Source organism: Phoenix dactylifera, unplaced genomic scaffold (genome assembly GCF_009389715.1).
Source record: "Phoenix dactylifera cultivar Barhee BC4 unplaced genomic scaffold, palm_55x_up_171113_PBpolish2nd_filt_p 000914F, whole genome shotgun sequence".
Lineage (NCBI taxonomy): Eukaryota > Viridiplantae > Streptophyta > Magnoliopsida > Arecales > Arecaceae > Phoenix > Phoenix dactylifera.
In genome coordinates, this window is record NW_024068274.1 from 15,173 (window position 1) to 32,500 (window position 17,328).

Here is a 17,328-nt window from a genome sequence, read left to right on the forward strand (position 1 = left end):
AGAAGAAGAATGAGAGAGAAAGAAGGAAGATCACTCAAGTTGGAGGCTTTGGAGAGAGAGAGAGAGAGAGAGCTCTCCCTTTATATAGGAGTCCTAGAGTCCTAGCGGCCCTTAGACTCTGACTCTTAGTCAAAAATGCCGGAGGAGAAGAAAGACTCCAACCGGAGTCTCTTGTCCCATGCCTCGCGCCACAAGACACGGTTTGCCTTCGGCTAAGCGTGGGATCAACTTGGGCCTAGCCTCTTCAGGCCGGCCCACAAGCCTACAGGACTGGGCTATTACATGTCCCCCTCCACAAGAGGCTTCTTTGTTTCTTGTTGATTTTTTCTATAACTTCATGGGGGATGAGGAGCGGAAACATCCAATAAATAGGGATTGAACTTAGAACCATATTTACAAGGGTCAGTTTGCCACCTAATGAAAGAACCTTGCCTTTCCATGCTGCCAATTTCCTATCAACCTCTTCTTCTAAACACTTCCAATCACATGCATTTGGTTTTTGAGAATATAGAGGGAAGCCAAGATAGGAAGTTGGCAATTCTGATAAGATGCAGCCTATGAGTTGTGCATTCAAGTTGCTTTCTAATTCTTAGATACCGATGCTGAGAAGATTTGCTTTTTCGAAAGTTAATCTTCAAACCTGTTACCAGTTCGTAAGCATAGAGGATGAACTTCAAGGTTGTGGTGCAGGCTTGCATTGCACATCAAGAGAGTGTCGTCAACATATTGAATACAAAGGATAACTCCTGTTGTTTCTTTCAATCCGATGCCCCTTAATAATGTTGTTTGCTGCCACTTTGAGAAGACAACTAAGGAGATCAGCCACTAAGACAAATAACATGGGAGAGAGCGGATCACCTTGTTTTAGTCCCCTCTTGGTTTGTATCCAGTTTGAAGGTTCTCCATTTATCAATAGTGCCATTTTGCTAGAGAAGAGAATTTTTCTGATCCAAGATTGCCAATTCGAGCCAAAATCTCTGGCTTCATGGAGAGAAAGAAGAAAAGACCGGTTGATCCTATCGAATGTTTTCTCAAAGTCTATTTTGAGTACTAGACCTTTCTGTTTTGTCTTACTGCACTGAGATATTATTTCCATATTAAGTAACAATCTAAAAATTGCCTGCCTCTGATGAAGGCAGAATTCTGTGACAAGATGGTCCGCGAATTTTGATAATCTGATTGCTAGAGCCTTGGAAAATATTTTGAGAATTGTGTTCAATTAATCGTTGGTTCGATCACATCATTCCAACATACGCACCACGATTCCAGTGGGGTCTAATGGATAAACGACCGGTGCCCAAGTTAGAATAACCCATAACACCATCTCTATTGTGATTTGACGGTCCTGATTGCGACTCCCCACCAGTTCCGGTGCTTTATCTTCTTTTGTATGTATCCTCTAGTCACAGTCCACTATCATCTAATTCTTCTTTTTAAGCTCACTTTCTTTCTTTTTCTCTTATTTCTTCTTTAAAAAAATACTTCATACTTCAACTTAGAAAAACCTAATTTTCTATATTTTATGACCACTGTATCAACACACGAGATATGCGTCTTCTCGTTGTTTTACTAAAGCCTTTCTAAAGTCACATAATCGAGCAGCTTTTTAAAGAAAATCTTTTAGTGAGGAGAGATCTGGATGATCTAATTAATTGTTGGTCCATCCACATTGTTCCAGCATACGCACTGTGATTCCAATAGAGTCTAACAGATTGGCGATCGGTGACCTATTTGGCGTAACCTGTAACCACATCTCTTTTGCGATTTGGCGATCGTGATTGCGACTCCCCATCAATTTGCATGCCTCGTCTTCTTTTGCATTTATCCCCTACTCACAGTGGCGTCTCCAACATGAATCCCACAAATTCCACCATCATCCGACTCTTCTCCTCAGGCTCTCTTTCTTTTCTTTTCTTCTTAATTTCTTCTTTACAAAAAAAAATTCTTAATTCAACTAAAAAAAACCTAATTTCTATACTTCAGAAAAGTCCCTCAACGATGACAAAGTTACGCTTCCTGCCATTCATTTTATTATGAAAATGATCCTGGAGTGCAACAAAATTACCATACTAGCGACGCATATGATCGGTTGCAGACGGGTGCCGGTGGATGAATCTTGACCATCCACATGGAATCAAATGCCAAAAAGATGATTTTAGCCTTCGGGGAGCACGGTAGAAATTGCCTTATTTTTTTTCCTCGGTAGGATTGAGGGTATTCTAGGTATTAGAAGATTTAATCTTCTCCGATTCTATTACTGTAAGACTTTTATTCCCAAAAGGACGCCCACAGCTGCATTTCAAACACATGTGGGCTATGGAATTTATTGGACTTGACCAAGTCAATATTATAGTATTTATAAGCTCAGGTCCAGGCTAACAATAACCCACTAAAAACCCATAGCTTTAGAAGATCTGATATAATAATGGAAAGTTGGAGAAGGTGGACTGGTGGAAAAGAGGTTGATTAGGTTGAGACGTCAGTGTTAATGGAAATGTCTGAAAGTGATTTCGCTTCTCAAAAGGGCCATGGAATAGCAGGGCCACTAGTGTCAGTCACAGCCCACCGATCGACAAATACGAGGTGCCATCAAACAGACAAATGATCTAAGGCCTCATCATTTCTGTAGCATCTATTCTAAGAAATTCTATCGAGTTTGGGCATCCACATGCACATCTCAAACCCTGTCCCATCAAGAGGTTTGTGGTTTAAGCTTTTTCCCAACATTATCTATCCAAGATTAGTTAGGTTTGCATGTAGATAGGAGAGTATTGACAAGAACCATTGTGTCTGTTAAAACAATCTTTGTTATGTGCAATGGGTCTTAAAGCCAGTAAGTATCCACTCGTCACATTATTTGGGTAGAGTGTCCAAAAAGAAGAAGCATTTTCTATAGAAAGAATTGGAACATTATGGATACTCGATAATGGTTCATAGTTATGGTTGAAGGCTGGCCATCACACTTGTATGCCTGCCAATATTATGTACAATATCCAATTTCGAATTAGAGTGGTTAGTTTCTTGTAGTCATTAGCGTAGTTGGCTTTGCATTAGCATAGTAGATATGTTTCATATTAAAACATCAACACCACAAATCATCTTTTAGAAAATCATGGTCCGAGCTGGTGATGTTATTCTGTTATGCAAAGCATGCAAGTAGTTCATGAATTGAGGGAACGACTAATCATTATGATTTCATTTCAACAATTTGGAGCCAAATCCTTATATCGACAATGATACCTTGGACTTTGTAATTGATAGGGAGTGGTGGTTTGTTGTTCTTTGCTATAAGTGGGAGTAAGGATTGTTCCGACATGGAATTCTATAAAAGTTTATCCATATCAAAAAGAGACATGTTAGACTTAGGAGTCTTGATAACAAGCAAAGCTTTAATCAAACCAATTTTTGATAGTATAATTATTATTTATTGTGAATATAACAAAATGTTATTCGAAATTGGTTTTGCATGTGCATCAGTTTTCTATAGTCTCTAAATATGCTTCGAGGTTTGAGGGGTCATGAGATCGACTAGCCATGGGCTTGACATTGCAATGATTTTTTCCAATAGTCAATGGAGGATAAAAGAAGGTGTAGGGATTGAACTGCAAGAACAATTGCTATGCATGAAGGGGACTTCTTTATCTACTCTATCTACAAAGGATTAGTATGATTGTAAGTCTTATGTATAGGGAGATTGGTCCAACTTGTTTCGTTGTGACTATAGCACACCCATCCACTAAGATGGAAGGGGTAGATTAGAGACCCAAGTCGACTTCAGGATCCTACACTTGTTCATTAATGTTGACCTTCTAGGATCTCTCTTGGATTCTCATTGAACTTGAGCTCAGTCCATTTGAGAAGGTGAATCAGACCCTTGTATAGGGATTGGTTCATGTGGGCACAAAATAAGTAGATCAAGCTGGTATTTAAACTAGGATGGACTCACCTCGCACTAGGGTTTGCTAGATTATCTAGTTACTAAGTATAACCCTCGGTGGTTGACTCATTCTAGAAGCTCTAGATGCGACCAACTAGACCTAGGGTTTCTTAGGTGGCCGATAGGATTAGGGATTTTTTTCTAGAAGACATGTGACACATGCCTAGGGTTTCCTAGGGTGGTCGCACATGTAGCCTAGGGTTTCTACTCTAAGGCGGTGGCTTTTCTTATTATAAATAGATAAGGGGGTGTAAGGTTGAGAAATGATCACATAGATCACAAGAATATATAAGTCCCATGGTTACGAGGTGTCCTGAGGAAGGGCACTGTTAACTAAGTATGCTTCTCAAATAAAACATAGATAAAGAAGAAGAGAGAGATTGAGATGCGAGGAGACATCCAAGTAATTCTTAAAGAGTCTACCCGGTGCAAGTATTCTGTGGTGCCTAGAGATTCCTTTACTCCTCTTCTTTATCAATTCTAGGTGTTGTTTTATCATATTTGCATGTATACACCTATCATTCTATGCATGTAACCTGGAATTTCATAGTGATTTATTAAAAAAAAGAGTCATCCTGCTTCATGCTATTTATAGTATTCTACCACGTAACAATTTGTAGGATGGCATCAATGTCCTTCACCAATACTTAGACCATGCCTCATTTTCGGCTTACTTTCAATGAAAAGAAATTGAATAAAAAAAATTTTCAATTGGGGAAATAGTGTCCTTTGAAAGAAACATTGGATGATGTGGTAACCAACACTTAGAAATCATGTTTTCATGATCTTCTTTAGCTATTCAATTTTCCCATTCAATTTGCCAGTAAAATATCATCAACTTATATGTCTCTCCGTTAAGATTTATTGCCAAGTCCTAGTCCTATTAGAATTTGTATTTAGTTGGTCATTAATTTTAATGACTCTAAGATTCTATTACTAGTTTTATACTATTTAGTTATTCCTTCTAGAATAGTTATCTTTATCCTTTAGTGGTTATCAAATTTTCTCTTTTGGTGGGCATTAATTTTTGAATTTGGGTAGGAATCAAACATTGCATCCATATGTTGCTCTATTTAAAGAAACCTTTGGTGTCTCTTTTCGTGTGTAGCATAAGAAAAGAGAGAGAGAGAATTGTCCTTCTTGGTGAGATATGAGAGGGAGCCTTTTTGTGTGGCTCTATTTTTATAAAATATTTTTTCTCTTTCCTAATTATTTTTCTTCCAACGTCTCTTTTTTATTTTTCGTTTGGTATTTTTCTAGATCTTGGGTCGGCGCAATCCATCTACTTCACATTGTGTGCCATTCTACATGGTATTAGAGCAATAAGCTTGGAGATCTGTTATTTGTGTATTCGTAGCTTGGTGTAGTTGAAGAGCTTTCAATAATTTATTGTGTGGTGGTGCAAGCTTATGGACTCATATTTAGTGATTCAAGAGAATGAATCATCATAACTAATGCTACTACCTTCTCTCTCAATGGGTTTAATATGCCTGATCTCACCAATATCAATATGGTTACTTTTGCTACTACTGCTTCTCTCCATAAGTTGAATAATACCTATTCTTCAATTGGGAAGGCTGTTGTCAAGTCTTATTTGAAAATCCAAGACTTATGAGATATCTTGGATGAGTCAAAGACAATGTCGAACGACAGATACTCTCAACAACGAGGTTGCGGGAGAAAAGTAGAATCTGAAATCTAGAAAAATGATGTGAATTATTCAAGTTTCAGTTGATAAAAAAAATTATCTCAATATCGAGGATATACAAAAGCCAAAAAAATAGTGGGATATTCTTGCGACTGTCCATTCAAGTTCTAGCAAGGTGGACATCTAAACAAAAATTGTCTGAAGAGTGAATTTTGGTTCCAAGCATCCCTAAAAATTTAGAAGAAGATTAGAATTGGTTTAAAGATGAAGATTTGAATCAGAGGGAGCTTGGTCAGTTAGAGGCTTGATCAAGTTTGGAAGACTTAGTGTTGGGGGGGGGGCCTTGAATTTAGTCCCACATCGGCTAGTAGCGGAAAGGTTTTGTGCCTTAAATGGGGGGTGGAAATTCTTTCCTCTCGAGGGCCCTTTTGTGGGACAAAACCGTGAGGGCACCCGTCTCCCCCCGTCTGCGCTGGACGCGCGGGCCGGAGCGCCCAAAGCGGACAATACCTCGGGAAGAAAGCATTCCTCTTTCTCTGCTAGCTTAATGTGGGCTATGCTGTTGTGTGAGGCTCCTGCCAAAGGCTGTCCCCGCAACAGATGGCGCGCCAGGTAGGGGCGCCTCCTCTCTCCATTGATTACCCCTCAGGTTGCTTGAGGGGCTGGTGGGTAAAATCCGACACAGGACCTTCCCGCTGGGGGGGTTATGTTGTGGGGGGTGGAGGGGGCCTTGAATTTAGTCCCACATCGGCTAGTAGCGGAAAGTTTTTGTGCCTTAAATGGAGGATGGAAATCCTTTCCTCTCGAGAGCCCTTTTGTGGGAGAAAACCGTGAGGGCACCAGTCTCCCTTCGTCTGCGCTGGACGCGCAGGCCGGAGCGCCCAAAGCGGACAATACCTCGGGGGAATGCAGTTCTCTTTTTCTGCTAGCTTAATGTGGGCTATGCTGTTGTGTGAGGCTCCGGCCAAAGGCCGTCCCCACAACATAGAGCATAGCAAAATTGATCAGTTTAAAAATCAACACTGGAGCATAAGGAGCTTGATCGGGTCAATGCTGTATCAAGTTTAGAAGATATTTGTTTAAAAGATTTGCAGGAGGAATATTCATGGGAGGTGTAGAGATTATAGTTTCTGACCTATGGTTTCTTTCCATGAAACTATCTTTGAGAAATCTTACCGGTCCACCATTGGGTCGAGATTGCTCTCGGGCACATTATCCCCTACCTGCGATGATGGCCTCCGGTGCTCAACAGGTATGTGGATATTGATCTATTGGAGTCGTGGCTCGAAGCCCTCTGATTGGATACTAGAGCATCCTATTTCCATGGTTTTTGTGCTACAATGGAGAATTGACTACAGAGAGAGGAAGCTATTGGTGCTGATGGTGCTCTTGGTACTGGCATCGTTGTTGTCCGTGTCCCAAAGAGGCTTCTCCAATTTGCATAGATCGAGGGTGTTTTCATGTCATCTCGTAGTTCCCTCAGGGTCCTCCGGAACTTCATCATGGCTACTTTTGAGTGTCTCATGAAGACATAAGGATTCGTGATACAGGACGCCACGGAGCATGTTATTAAACCCATCATTTGTGAGCAATACCTCAATGAAAAGGCCACCTTCAACCTCAACCCATCTAGCTGTTTTGTTATTCGAGGGTCTAATGGGGAAGCAAAGCTTATGGCCACACGATTATTGTTGATTGTTATGGTGGCTGAGGAGCCAATGGTGATGGTGCTTTCTCTAGCAAGGATACACCAAGGTAATAACCGGCGCTCTAATGAGCATCTGACTGTAGCAAGCAACTTGATGTTCATTGGCATAACTAAAGGTCCTATGGGAATCTCGATATCGTAACTATGGAGTTTATGCTGAGGAGAAGTGGTAGAGAATATTATTGACTTCGACATATGCATCGAAAAGTACCAGACAATGAAGAAATTATTTTTTGAGCCAATAAAAAAATTCTACTATTCAATTATTAGTTTGATAAGCTATTACACATTATTGTTACTGTGACAATATTGGCAAGAGTTGCTATGGCATGGCTGCTGTGATGTTCAACTGACATTGACAAGTTCAATATTGCTAGTATAGACTTCGCGGGTCTCTCAAATTCCACAGCCACACCCAACTCAGGCCTTTTAATTTCTTTTCCCCTTAATTTCTTCTTGAACTAAAAAAAAATCTATTTTTTATATTTTAATAACCCTGTATAACACATGATATGTGCGTCAACTCGTCGTTTGTTTCTAACGTGACAGAAATTGTGCAACATTTAAAAAAAAAAAATAGTGAGGAGAGATCTAGGTTGTCCAATTAACCGTTGGTCCATCTACACCATTCTGACATATCCTCCGTGATTTCAGTGGGCCTAACGTGACATACCTTCTTCAAAATATCCTCCGCTGCTGCTGACAATGCTACTGCCTCATCCTCCACCCTGCTATCTTCCAGGGTCTCAATTTTCTTAGTTTGAGTCACCATCATCGCCTTCTCCATCCTTCCTCTCTATCTCTCTAATTCCCATCTCTAAGTAGATAAGATGTCGTTCAAGGACTGGCCATGTAAGCGGCACAAGGTGTTCCGCCGCCTGTTCGCCTGCTTCCTGTGCCTCATCATCCTGGTTCTCTTCGGGATCCTGGTCATCTGGCTGGTCCTCCGTCCGTCGAAGCCCGAGTTCAACCTCCAGGACGCCACCGTCGTCAAGTTCGACCTCTCGGATCCCAATTCACTACTCTCCTCCATCGTCCAGATCACCATCACCTCCCACAACCCCAACGACCGCATCGACATCTACTATGACCGCCTCGACGTCTACGCCGACTACAAGGGCCAGCAGATCACCGCCGCCACCACCCTCCCCCCGGCTACCAGGGCCACAACGACTTCAGCGTCTGGTCCCCGTACATCAACGGCACCGCCGTCCCCCTCGCCCCCTATCTCGCCGTCGCCGTCGACCGGGAGGAGTCCGCCGGATTCATGCTCATCTATTTCAAGATTGACGGCAGGCTCCGGTGGAAGGTCGGCACCTGGATCTCCGGCATTTACCACATCAACGTCAACTGCCCCGCCTTCTTCACCGTCAACTCCACCAAGGGATTCCAGTTCCAGAAGACCACCTCCTGCAGCGTCGACATCTGACGGCGACGGTGACCTTCTTGTCTCCACCTCCTCTTCATATCTCCTCCAGCGATTGCATCCAAATTAGTCAGTGTTCTTGATGCCGGTCTGGTGTAACCCGGGGTACCAGGAATATAGGGAAGGATGTAGGGAAGGATAATAAATACATTCTAGCTACCAGGAATATATAGCGGGTACTGTTCGTATGTCTGACCACAGCCGTTGGGCGTATTGATGGATCGATCCAGGATGGGCCTGGGATGACATCATGATCTTTTTGTCCCGACGTCATGATCTTCTTGTCCTCTGCACTTGTGGTCTCCTTATTTATTGTAATTAATGGGATTTGATTTCAATACACCGTGATAGACCGTTGCTCCTTTTCTTCGGTAATTAGATTAATGAAATACTTTGTTCGGTTATTTTGATAGTAAATGAATGTTCTAACTTTTAATAAGTTACAATTTGCAGGCTAAAGTTTTTGTTAGTGGGTATATGATTATTCAACCTTTTTATTTATTATTTAAATAAATAAAAAATATGATTTGTACATTCCTATTATAATAGTTGTTATTAGTCATCGAAACAAATTAAAATACATGATACCTATACCGAAGATCTGTTGGGATTTTTTTTTGTCTCCTTATAAAATTTTAGGCTGATTCAGTCTAAATTTATGTTTGAGTATTTATAGATATAAATTTAGTTTAGCCTGTAATTTTATAATTTGTTAGTTGTAGTGATCCAACCTAATAAAAATTTATAAAAATTTCAGCTTAATTATGGAAACAAGTCTTTGACCTGATGAAAGATATGCACCGGTAAACTTTTGCCACAAAAATAGTCTATTTTTTTGGTAAGTCAATTGGTTATGCTTATGTGAGATTAGTATGGGTGGCTGATGTATCGAACAAAAAAAAAAAAAAACTCTTGCCAAATAGTTGGGGGGGGGGGGGGGAGGTAGCTCACCCACTCGCCTTTGAATAATTTAATATTTTATGGGTTTGGGAGGACTCACCAGGATATCTCTTGGTTTCTATCTTGGTCTCAGTCTTTTTCGCTTGCAGTGTCTAGTTCACAAATAAAAAATTTGGATGAGAGAGGCAGAGTAGGTGCGAACTCCCTAATAGGGATTTAGTAGGATGACGAGATGATCCCTTAGTTCTTGTCTCTTTTATTTTTCATTTATTTTTTTTTGGGTTAAAAATGGCATTCATATAATTCTTACGTCAGGGCCGGCCCGAGCCCTAGGCGACTGAGGCGGTCGCCTAAGGCCCCGGGCCAATGGAAGGCCCCCGGGAGGCTGACCAAAAGGAAGCAAAGGCCCCGATCTGGGGCTGGCTACGAGTCTTCTCCCTTGATGGAAAGGAGGTGGAGAGTTTCCTGGCCTGCAGAGGGGCAATTTGGGATGTTGGGGACAGTAGTTTTGTTTTGGGTGGGGAGAGCGAGAGAGAGAGAGGAGGAATTTGGTTGGCTTGATAGACGCCTGAAGCCACTCTTATCTTTCATCCCTTCTCTTTTTTGGTTTTGGTCTTGGTTTTCCTTCCCTCACATTACTCCTGATCCAGCTGGGCCATCCGGACGAAAGATAGGGGGATTGGAGATGGACTTCTTCGAGGGTGGAGATTCTTTTAGTTTTCTCCTCTCGGTTTCTTCTCCCCTCTTGGGTGGTAGAGAGAGAAAAGGAGGGAGGGGGTTTAATGGCTGCTGTGCTGTGATGTTGCAGTTGCCGCTTGGGTACTTACTTGAAGGGGAGATGGTGGGATGGGGTGAATTTCCCATAATGACCCTACTTTCTCTTCTAGAGAGGTTCCTTTATGGAAAAATTCTTTTCTTTACCTTGCCATGAAGTGCCATGGGATGACCTTTTCCTATTTGGCTCTTGCTTGACATGGTAAACAGTATTGCCAAGCATTATCTCAGTTATTTAATCAGTTTCATGGCTCTTCATTTAGTATAATTACTTTTATGTGCTTCCATACAAGAATTATATTAAATTAAAAAGGCTTCTTGTCTATCTTTGTTAGATTCATGTACCTTTGTTAAAATAGTGTACTTGATAGCTATCTATTTTTATATATTTTTTAATATTTTATATTTATTAAAAAAATTATTAAAAAAAAAGGCCTCGTTCATTGGATTCGCCTTAGGCCCCAGAATGTATTGAGCCGCCCCTGTCTTACGTGAGTGCAACCTGCCAAGTCAAAAGAAAGAAGATGATATAGAGGGTGGGGTATATCTCCAATGCTGGTCCAAACCATTCCACCCAAATGTCGGACCACATAAGAAGCGATCCAGACTGTCGTACTATTCACCTTCCAATAAACATGTGCTATCTGGAAGGATCCTATCTCCCTTGCCAGCCTGCGGATCTCATAAAGCAATGGGTGCCCGTCTCCATCCGGATCCACTCCCCGCATCAAGTCAACTGTCGTGACGGAGTCCCCTCTTAAAAAATCTTGTTGGCTCCAAGGACCCACCTCGCATAGGATATGCCCTTCCAAGCAGCCTGCAACTCCACCTCAATGACGAACCGACCGATAGTGCGACGCCCTCCAGCTGCAATCAGCATGCCTAGATGATCTCTAATTACAAAGCCCACTCCGCCATTTGCTCCGTCCACCAATCAGTTTCCGTCGAAGTTCACTTCGAGATAACCAAGGAGTGGGGGTACCCAAGAGAAGAAGGCAAATCTGGGTGCTGTAGCAGCAGAGTGGGTATGCCAGATGTCCCTAGTCATCCCAGAGGTGAACAATGTGGTAGTCATGATAATCTCCGTCGCATGGCGGGAAGCCCTGCCCACCACTATACTCGGCGAGGATCCCCTGCCCTCAAACATGTGGGCATTCCTCTTCAACCAAATGTAATAAACCAGATATGCCCTCATAACCCCTACCTCGATTGTGCTGGGTCTCCTCACAGACTCTCTCAGGTGGTGTAACAGCTCATCTACTGACTCTAAAGCCTGGTGGAAAAGAACAGAAGAGCTCTCCCAAATCTGTACTGCCCTAGGGCACTCCAGAATAATGTGGCTAATGGTCTCCTCAGTATCTAGGCACACGTCACAGTATGGAGTGATAAGAGCACCTCGTCCAAGTAACATCCTCCTAGTCGGTAAACAGCCCCATGCCAACTTTCAGATGAAGAAGATAACACAGGCGAGTATCCGCATCTTCCATATCCAACCACCATCGATCTGACGGACTGGCTCCTAGGTAATCAACGCCTAGATGTCCCTAGCCTTCACCCTCGATCGCCCAGTCAGCATACATACCAATCTATCAGACTCTCCCCGTATCGGCGGGGAAAGGGCCAGGATCCTCTCTGCCAGCTGATCCCCAAAAGCCTCCCTAATCATTCATGTCCTCCATCCACTCCCCTTAGGGTCAATTAGCTCACTAACCCTAAGCCCACGTAACCTGGCCGTGTCCACAAAAGTCAGCAATCTGCATAATGGCCACTCAGTCACCCAGCTGTCTCCAGAATATCAATAGCCTGTCCATTGCCAATCGCCCATATGATCGTCGGGAGCACCACCGGGGCTCTAGCACACATCTTCCTCCTAACCGGTGACCAGTGACGTCGGGCACCAGCGGGCCCTACTAGTGATAGGACTCCACACTTGGCCCTCAGCAGAGATGCCCACATACTATCAGGCTCCAAAACAAACTGGTTGTGTGCCTCGCAGCAAGGGCCTCTCATCTCGCCACCAGTGATGGTACTCTCAATCTGTCAGTCCTGGTCGGTTGACATAATACCTCCAAGGCTACCAAGTGTACACCTCCTCGGCCTTCTCCCCTCCCCCATATGAAATCTCTAAACATTTGCTCCATGGTCCTCAGCGGTCTCATAGGGATGACAGAATTGGATAGCAAATAGATTGGGATTGAGCTGAACATTGATCGCACCAGCATGATCCTACCCATCATGGAAAGGGCCCGCATCTGCCACCTCTCAAGTCTATGCCTGATGCTGAGTTCCATGTAGGTTCATGTCTCTTTCGCTTGCACCTTCTGGTCAACAAATAAAAAGTTTGGGTGAGAGGGAGAGTAGGTGGGAGTCCCTAACATGAAATAGAGATTCCGTAGAATGACGGGATGCTCTTACTATTTCTGACTTCATGAGCAAATTAACCTCTATCTTGCATCCAAAAAAAACAAACAAACTAATTGATTCATACATACATACATACATACATACATATATATAATATACTTTGGCTAACCGGAAAATTACTATAAGGTATTTTAGGCTAAAACAAATTCTATCCTGCAAAGCTTAATAGAAAGATTTTTTTTTTTTGAGTCAATCAAAAATGAAATACGAGCATTCAAGCAGATATCATTGGTTGTTTTAAGAATATTTTTTACATATTCAGATTTTCACAATAAAAGCACATATTCGACAAGGTAATGATGCCTTATGTAATCTATCTATATATATATATATATATATATATATATATATATATATATATATATATATATATATATATATATATATATATATATATGGGGATTGATAACCTACTCTCTATTATGGTAGGTTATCAATCTACCCATTTTTCATTGGACAAAAAATACCCTTATTTTTTGTAACTTTTAAGGGTGCTTTATGTCTTTTTACAATCTCACATTAACTCACCCTCTCAACCCCCAATTAATGCTCTCTCCCTCTCTCTCTCTCTCATACATATACATATACATACACATACATACATACACACACACATACATACATACACATACATACATACACATACATACACACATACATACATACATACATACACACATATACATACATACATAGATATACATACATACATATACATACATACATACATATACATACATGCATACGTATGTATGTACATACATGCGTACACACACACACACCGGAGAGAGAGAGAGAGGGAGAGAGCATTAATTGGGGGTTGAGAGGGTGAGTTAATGTGAGATTGTAAAAAGACATAAAGCACCCTTAAAAGTTACAAAAAATAAGGGTATTTTTTGTCCAATGAAAAATGGGTAGATTGATAACCTACCAAAACAGAGAGTAGGTTATCAATCCCATATATATATATATATATATATATATATATATATATATATATATATATATATATATATATATATATATATATATATATAATATTTATATGCACCATATGCTGTTAAGGATGCCGAACAACCAGAGTTATATATAATAGGAATGGAGGTTAAGCATAGATGGCTTACGCATGAGCAATGTTTTTTAGGTGCTCGAAAACTAAAATTAGGTCAATTGGCTTATCTATGTAGTATAATTTTCAGCTAATTAATATACATGAGCAGCACCCGTGTCTAACAGTGTACTGCAGTCTTGTGTAACAAATGCCCCACCGGGGTACAAATTTGGGGAGGGGGCAGTGGGGGTTGTCGATGGAGACCGATACCCTGCAAATGTTATACAAAATCACCAAAGTATAAATTTGAGATATAAAACATAAATTTAATAACTAATTAGGTATTGGGTTTGGTTTCAAAATTAGACTGGAAACTTTCCTGGGTTGTGTTTGGATTCTAAATTATAAAATGATCAGGTAGAGAGTTTCTTGTTTCATCATATTTCTATCCTGTTTTATGTGGTTATGGTTAGTACCTGCTACTACAAAATTACTAATTTTATAATACATAAGTTGCAATTTATTATTTATATTAAGCTTAACTATGGTAGGAATTTTTCTTTTTCACATTTTTTATTTGGTGGATGCTAAAGTAACAAAGTAAAACTTGAATCAATGCCATTTTCGAGATACAAATTATTACAATTTTTCATAGTTCATAAGACGTTATATACCGAATAAATTTTATGTATTTGTATAGGGCAAAGGAACCTAAATAATACCTTCCAATTAGTCTTTTCAGATGAGATTCTAAACTGTGATAAATAGTATTAGAACGGATCCGGACCATAACTCCTACCGCATGGGTCCATAAGGGCTAACCATCGATTGATCGTGGTGTTTAAGATTAGATTTGAACGGATTTGCACCCACAGCATGGTGAGAATGTCGAAACTTAAACGAAAAGAGTATATGAGGATACATGCACGTATGTATTTTGTTGCACATCGACTATGTATTGGATAGCTTTTGGCTACTTGTGTAGGACCAAAAAAAATCTAAATAATATTTTTTCTGATAGTTTTTATAGGTGAGGTATGACACTTTAAAAAGTCAAGTACTCAGGACCATGCCATATGTTGGCTTAAACTTTTTCATTTTTTAAGATACGAGCACAATAGCCCAAGTATTGGTTTCCCATGGGCGTGCTTCGGAAAATCCGACATTTTCTCTCAAACATAGGTACTTCGAAGTACACTAGCAGCAGCAGAGCTTTTGATAAAATGGAACATCGTATCCTATAAAATTAGAAAATAAAATATTACAAAAACCACATAGCACAGTGGAAGAGAGCTCTTTGAAGTAAGGAATTCGTAGGATTAACGCCAGCCAATTGTCAAAGTTAGTTACCATAGTGGAATCAAAGATTTTGTTGGTGAAAGGGGCTTTGGTTGAGAGAGAGAGAGAGAGAGATAGGGTATATGCATTCAAGCAAGAGGATATGCATCCAGTAGCACAGTTTCTAGCCAAACAAAACATAAAGTATAAAGGGAAGGGAAACGGAGAACAGAAGTATAAAACAAACTAGAGGCCTACGAAATATGACTTAATGGTCCACAAGGCAGATAGATGTAGTGGGAGCATGAAGATGAAGGACATGTTAGAGTTAGGGTGGCAATTTATGATCCAACCCATCAATTCGATTCGTGAACGATCCACTTTAAGCAGGTTTAGGTATGATATAAACAGATTTAGATGATAAATGGGTCATCCCATCTAAACATATTTATTAAATGGGTTTGGTTCAGATTTAAATCTTTAACCCATTTAATTTATTAATAATTAGGTCGGGTTATGACCCGACCTGTTTAACCTGTTTGAAACATATTTAACCTATTTCTAACTTGTTTAACTTGACCCACTTAATCTATTTAATCTGTTTAAATCTATTTAATCTATTAAAAATCCGTCTAACTTATTTAACCTGTTTAATAAATAGGTTATGTGGGTCGGGTCGGATTACCTCTTTAATAAACATGTTACATTCAAATTTAAAATTTTGACCTATTTAATAAATAAGTCGGATTTGGATTGATGAATATTTGATTTGACCCACATCCAACCCACCCTGTATCTGATCTGACCCAATTGCCACCTCTTTATTGGAGTCATCTGCCATCTAAACAAATCATCCTCTCCAAATCAAAATATAAACAATCATTTGATATTCTGTTTCCATGGGTAGGTCACGTTGATTTTGTAACATCTATGCGCTGCGAGAGGGCCTGGAAAGAAATTTGTTATGGATAATTTAAGCGCATTGCTATTGACCAGCACTTTGGCCGGTCTGATGCACTTCACTGCTCCAAGAGGAAGGTACAATGGGAATTCATATATCCGTCCTTATACTTAAAATTGATTTCTTGTGAATGAAGAGGAACATGTAAAAATTCTTGGTCATTTGCATGATAAATTTGAGACATATTTACATGATCAATTGTCACTCCGTAAGAATCTTTTGTATGATTGATAAGTTCCAGCATGCTTTGATTTGGCCAAAAATAGGGTGGCAGTTGGGTCTGTTCGGACAAGATACAGATCAGGTTAGATATAGAATAAATCAAAAATCCGTCCACCGAAACATAACCTATTTATTTAAATGGTCAAAAGTTAAGATCCAAATCTGACCATTTTATTAAATAAGTAATCCAACCCGGTCTCCAGAAACAAGTCAAATGGGTTAAACGCTTGCCATCCCCAATCAAAATGGGTGTGTGATAAAAGAGGCCCATAAATAATGGACCACATAATATAGATTAGGCCTCACCAAATATTGTTAATCTCTCAAATCTCTCAACATCTTGCTGATTGCTGAATTTAAACTGAGGTCATTTAGTATAATAATAAAAAAAATTAATAGCTTGATCATCTCGTACTTGGGCTGGAAACGAACCCGTGCTGGCTTGAGACCCATCAAGTCCTCTCTGTTGAAGTTTATCTTCTACAAGGATTCGAACTTACATAGGTAGTCAAGGAAAGAGAGTTATTTCCTGAGATAGAGGCACCTTCAAGATGTTTATTGCACAAGACGCCGAGCAACAAGGAAGGTTGAGAAAAAGATACTGAGATCGAACCGAGAACTTTAAATCTATGCACGATCGCCAGCTTATGCTATCAGGCTCTTTGGGAAAGGTTGAAACTATGGAATGGTGTGAAGAGGTGGAGGAACGACTGGAATAGTTAAGGCTCAATATCTCTTCTAGAGAGGTGGGTCAAAGATGGAAGTGTATTTTTTTTTTTAATGTGAATGTGAGGTTCAACCACCCAGATTTATTGAAAGATCAAGGAAAGTTTACATGGGATTTTCATGAAGGTTTGGGTTGACCTGAGTCAACCCAGAGAAGAGGAAAAGGAAAAAATAATCTGGAGCGTCGTCTTTACAGGACGAAGACAAGAAACCTTGGGGTCTTTACCAGACGAAGGCAAGAAACCTTGGAACCTTAGCCTTCTACTTAAGCGC

At 40.4% G+C, this 17,328-nt stretch overlaps 1 pseudogene; it reads left to right on the forward strand.

The window, feature by feature from the left end:
* The first annotated feature begins 7,908 nt into the window (after positions 1-7,908).
* On the forward strand, positions 7,909-9,123 carry LOC120107595 (annotated as a pseudogene).
* Positions 9,124-17,328: the final 8,205 nt, after the last annotated feature.